The following is a 6,696-nucleotide window of genomic DNA, read 5'->3' as shown; positions in this document are numbered from 1 at the left end:
CGTTAGGATATCAAGGTACTGATTCATTTCGAGTGCTTGCAAAAATATAGCATAACTAATTGACACCAGTGATGCTTAATTAATTATGAAAATTGGTATACAAAATACACAGTGTGGTTACGGGATTAGTCTCGATATCAGCTATCAATTTTGTAACAGAACACTATATAAATTCAACTATGCCTTTCTATGTTAAATTCATAATAAAATAAAATTTTAAATGAAAGACGAACTTCTATACACCTTGTTCTATTACAACACCAATTATTATTAAAAGCTTAAACCAACTTTAATTATTAAAACAATTATCCATATTTAGCTAGAAAAAGAAATTATAAAATTTTTAAGCACTTTAACAAAACTAATAACAGAATTAGAGCATTAATCAGACTTGAGTTATACACAAAGTGTTACGCATTCTACTTCGATAGAAATAAGATTATAAAAATTTGTGAAGTTATTGATATTCTTTCTATAACAGACAATGATATTCCATGTGGTGTCACACAAGATGTATAGGACGAGTTTTACTGCCAAACATACAATTTTAAAACTTATCATCTTATTCACAGTCAATCATATTCCTTATTGTTCCAAATTACATATATCAATCTATACCGATAGAGTAACGGATTATAACACCATCGAAACAAAGTCATAAGAACTTTTGAAGTCACTGATATTCCAAAATGAATTAAATTCTGCCTCCTTAGAATTCAAAATAACATTTTTTTAACAGCCAATATTCTATGTTGTTCCATATTGGACATCCCAATAAACGTATTTTTCTTAGACGGAAGATAGACAGATACATTTTCTATTATAAAAAGAAAATGGTTGCATTAAAAACAATAACTCTGAAGATCAAGTAGTAAAATCCTTTCTCAAATCGACGCGAACTTGTCCATGCACAGAATATTTTTCTTCTTTCACAGAACATACAGTATGAAACAAATAATTTCCATCCATAGGTTTTCACCAATATTTAATCAGAAGATGTGTATTACACGACAGAACATCGGGAAAGCTTAGAACAGAAAGTAAAATTAAAAATCGTTTTCTTTTTAGAAAAAATTAACTCTGGTTGCTAGGTAACCAAAAAATATAGTTGCCATTTTCGTACCGCGAATTTAAAAATAAATAAATAACGTTTTTAATATTTCTGTAGACTGGTGTTCCAATTTTAAAAATAAGATATTTTTTCTTCGAAATTAATTATTTTTTCTCTTTCGATCCAAGTAACGGTGGAATAAATAAATTTTAATCTAAAATTTTTTACTTATTTGGTAGAATTCATTTTTTTCTTCACCAGCGCGTCACCGATCGAATTAGTTAAATAAAAATAATAGTTTTAAAAAGTGATTTTTACTGTTGCTTTATTTTTAATTTAGTGTTACTTTCAATTTTTAATGTATCTTTAGATATTTATAAACGATAAAAACTGAGGGACCAGCTACGAATTTGCTAAACCAACCTCCACAATGGGATACCTGCAAGTGACATAATGTGGGAATCTCGATCCTGATTGGTTGTTGAGAGGTGGCATTTGTTTACGTTAGCAACTGCTCTTTCCATTCTATTTCGAGTAAGCAGAGCCCGTCAAGTGGCAATTCTCTTATGTAATTTCTATTCTTTCTCAAAAATTTCAAGTCTTTCACTATAACAAGAACAACTTAACTCAAAGACATGCTCGAAGCCATGCGGAACACAAACAAACTAATTATGCATCGAAGTTGCCAGGTACACAAAACAAAAATATATCATGGTTACAATAAAATACATAAACAAATAATAGTTAAGTAAAAGAAATAGATGAGAAAGAATTATATTTAAACTAATTCGATACAACTAAGTGCGATACGACTCTGCCTTTACGTTAATTAACATTCTAAGTTATGTAAAGAAACTTATCTCAACTTTAATACGCCATTTTGCTGATAAAGATTAGCTGGCGCTGACGTCATAGGTCACGTGTTGGTACGGCAGGTCTCCTTGAGGTGCAAATACCCAATTATTTTAATTTCCTCTGACAACAAACAGATTAATTAAAATTAAAAATCATTCACTTAAAAATTTCAAAAATATTTTATCAATTCTGATATTGTTCTCGATTCTATTGTTATAAAAATCAGAACCATTATCTTTTACATCATAATATAACATTGTTTTCGGAATTTTTACCCCTTACAGCTATTGTTCATTTTATTTTATTTTATATCCATCGTTGAACAGCCGAACCAATTTTCGGGTTTACGACTACTAATGTTCAACTCCGCAGCCTTGTAATTTTGAACCAATCCAGAAGACAAGAAAACTCCTGAATCAGTACCCCCAGAGGTTTTGATTTGTTATGGGAACATGGACTTTGCGACTCGACAGATTTAACGTGCAGCAGTCACCATTTACTACACGGGGAGTCTTCGGCCGGCGGGGATCGAACCCACGAACAGCTATTGTTCATTAATCATTACGTTCAGAATATGTAACGACTGCCCTTAATATTTATTTATGAAATTTTAATAGTGTTTGAAATTCTAATAAAATATAATAACTAATAACTTGGCAAACAGTGCGTTTGATTTTAAAGCCAGTACACTCAATTTTTAGAAAAATATTAAAAAAGACAAAATTAAGTGCATTCAAGTATTGATTGTAATTTTTTTTAATATTTTTGATAAGTACTACTGATAAAATTGACAAGTACTGTTTTAAGCTTTTAGAAAACTTACTGTTGATAAAAAACAAAAGTAGACCTGCGTACAATGTTCAAAACAACAGGAAAACCCAACGAAAATAAAAAGTGCAACTAGCCCAGTCATTCTCGTGGATATTTTACAGCAAAATAAAGACCTAGAAGAGTTAATAACTAACAAATTCAATGATTCAACCTGTTCAATTGAATTCAATAGTGAAGTAATTCAAGAGTTGAAAAATTCTATCACAGAGCTACAAAATGTAAACAAAACTTTACAAGTAAAGAACGATCAGCTAACTAGAGAAAAAGCAGAAATAAAGAAGGAAATAAATGAATTAAAAGAAGCAGTTATTGAACTCAAGCAATATTCCCGAAGATCCAACTTTGAAATAAGTAACTTACCCGAATGTGAAAATGAAGACATACAACAAGTAATATCCCAGATTGATAATGTTGCGAATACTAATATATCTGAAAATCTGATCACCGCTCACTGAGTCCCCAGCTTTAATAAAGATAAACCTAAACCCGTCATCGTTCAAATTAAATCCAAATCTGTACGTGATGAGCTCTTAAAGAAACTGAGAAATCGTTAACTTACAACCTGCGAAGTCAACTCCAGGTTCACAGAAATGCCTGTTTACTTCAATGAACATTTGACTCCCGAACTGAAGCATCTATTTTATCTTTCACGTAAGGCTAAATCTGAAAAGGGATTAAGTTTTGTTGGGTTCGCGATGGTAAAATATTCCTGAGAAAAGATGAATCATCCAAAATAATACGTGTGAAATCATCTCAATATTCCATCCAACTGATGAAACATTTTTGTCTGAGCCGGACTGCCTAAAAATTGAAAATTTGGACCATTTAAATTACTTAATTACCTCAACCTGTAAGTTAAACAATAATATTTTACATATAAATATTAGAAGTTTAAGAGCCAACTTTGATAATTTTATTTCACATATTTCTGGCATGATTGAAAATATAAGTGTGATAATTATGTCAGAAATTTGGATTTACCAAAATGTAACTAATTTTTACTCAATAGATGGTTATAATTAATTCTTTAATTGCAGAAATAATAATCGTTTGTTCGAGGTGTTTAATAGATCGAGGTGTTTGTGTTTTTATTAAAAGATGTCTTGATATTTCAGAGTTAGCTATACATTTTGTTTCCGCAGAATCTATATTACTTTATTGCAAACCTTTAGATTTATTATTTCTATATTTATATAAATCTCATGATTTTAGTGTTGATTTTTTTTAATACTGAACTTAAAGTAATAATCTCTAAACTTAAATATCCTAATATAATACTGATGGGTGATATAAATATTGATATTCTAAGTGATGATTTTATTACTCATGAATATATTAATTTATTATGCCAATTTGGATTTCAAAATTACATAGACAAACCAACTAGAGTAAATTCCTCGTCAACTTGCATTGATCATGACGTTGTAAAAACAAATAAATTTTCAGTCAAATCCGGAATATTCATAAATGACATAAGTGATCACTATCCATCTTTCTGCAGTATTTATAACGATAAGGTAAATAAAATTAAGGAAACTGAAAATAAAATTTCAACCAACTATAATAAGCTCTATAATTATCTGTCAAATTACAAATTTAATTACAATCCTCAAGATTCTCTTGATCAACAATATCAAAGTTTTGTTTTTTAACTCAATAATTTAAAAAACAATTTTAAATGTACGCATGAATCAAACAAAAGAGCCAAAAATAACTGGATGACTAGTAATATCTGGATTTTAATTCGAAGAAAGGAAAAACTATTAAAAAAAACTAGAAAATATCCATGGGATATTATTTACAAAACAGCATACAACACTATAGTTTCTGAGCTTAAGAACTTAATTAAAACAGCAAAATCAAAATACTTCAAAAACAAATTTTTAAATTGTGATTCAAATAAACAAAAATGGGATCTTGTAAATAGTATTATTGGTAATCAGAGCAAATCACCTACTTTACCTGATATTTTAAACGACTATGAATCTTCTGATAAATTTAATAAATCATTCGCAAATGCTAACAGTACCTCAAACCCAAACAGTTTTCAAATATATATTTCACCAAGTTTAACCTCGTTTGTTTTCCTAGAATTGAATGATTGTGATGTACTTTACTTAATAAATTCTCTTTCTAATAAAAACTCCTTTGACTATGGCGGTATTAATGTAAAATTAATTAAACTATTTGCTTTCAATAATATGAATTTTATAACTAATTTCATCAATACCTCAATCAAGTCATCCATTTTTCCAACTTCTTTAAAAAGAGCAACCATAACTCCGATTTTTAAAACCGGCGATAAAAATTGCTTATCAAACTATAGACCAATTTCAATATTACCTGTTTTTTCCAAAATCATTGAAAAAACTCTAGCTGATAAAATATACAATTATTTAAAACATACAAATTTTTTCTCTGAAAATCAACATGGATTTATTAAAGGCAAAAGTACAGAAAAAGCTCTTTTGGAATTTTCAAAATTTATTCATAATAGTATTTCTGAAAATAAGATAACAGTAGCCGTATTTCTTGATATATCAAAAGCTTTCGATAATGTCAATCACAATCTTTTAATCAAAAAATTAGAATTTGCTGGCTTCAGCGGAATTATTTTAAATTGGTTCATTTCATATCTTTCAAACAGAGAACATAGAGTTAAAATCCGAAGTAATTTTAGAAATTATATTTTTTCAAACCGTGGTGTTCCTCCAGGATCTATACTACGACACTTATTGTTTATTATATTCATCAATGACTTTCGTCAACTCAAACTTTTTGGTAAGATAATAACATATGCTGATGATTCCGTAATTTTGTATTCTTGCACTGATTTAAATCAACTAATTTTTCAAATTGAATCTGATTTACGCGTAATTTCAAAATGGTTTACAGTAAATGACTTAAATTTAAATCTAAATATATTTATTTCAGTTTAAGAAAAATCAGAATTTAACTTAAATTTAAAATTTCACTCTCTCTCCTGTAAAAGTACTAATGAAAATCGTCAATGCTACATTCTACAATCTGTAAATAATATCAAATATTTAGGACTATATATCGATTCTAATTTGAAATGGAAAACACATTAACAATTTAGTTGAAAAATTGCGTTTTGTTTTAGTTGCGAAAGCACTCTATTACTCTTGGTTTTATTCTTTAATTAATCATGGTGCAATAATATATGGCGGTGAATATAAAGCTAATTTACTTCCTTTAATCTCAGTTCAGAATAAATGCTTCAAGATTATTAATTCCCTAAATATAAATAATTCAAGTATAACTACTACCAATATATATACAAGAATTAATCTATTACCATTTCGCCATAATGTAATTTTTCGCATTTTGCTTTATTTACACAACAATAAATTAATATGCAAATTAAAAACTAATGTGTCTGAAAGGAGACCAACTGAAATATATGAGATTCCCCACTTTACAAAAGAAATTTCGCGAAAAGTTTTTTTACTTAGCACATCAATTATATAATAAATTACCATTTCAGTTGCAAAATATCCAAATATATTCTTCATTTAAGCGTGCTTTATTTCAATTTGTGGTGAACATTGACGATTTAGATCTCTATTTTTCAGTTTAAAGGAAGCATTTAATTTTTGAAGTTATACTTCTTATGCGACTTCCAACAAGGTTGCGTTAAACGTTTAACGCTACATTTTTATTGGCCGAGAAATCACATGGTAGGACCCAGTTTTCCCTCATTCATTTCCATATTGTTTTGGTTCTCACAAGCATAAAAATAATAAAAGTCATAAAAGTATTGTTTTTCTATAAATATTTTTTTAGTTTGTTTTGATACACATATAATTTAATAGGGTAGTTTTTTTTATTTTCAAATTTAGTGGATAACAATTGTAAAAAATGAGTGAAAACAATCCCACGGACAATGTGACGGATTTAAGGTTATGTCAAGGTACGTCTCTTGTGAATATCAATTG

This window comes from Parasteatoda tepidariorum, chromosome 10 (assembly GCF_043381705.1).
Source record: "Parasteatoda tepidariorum isolate YZ-2023 chromosome 10, CAS_Ptep_4.0, whole genome shotgun sequence".
Classification (NCBI taxonomy): Eukaryota; Metazoa; Arthropoda; class Arachnida; order Araneae; family Theridiidae; genus Parasteatoda; species Parasteatoda tepidariorum.
Note: the sequence above shows the minus strand (reverse complement) of the source record.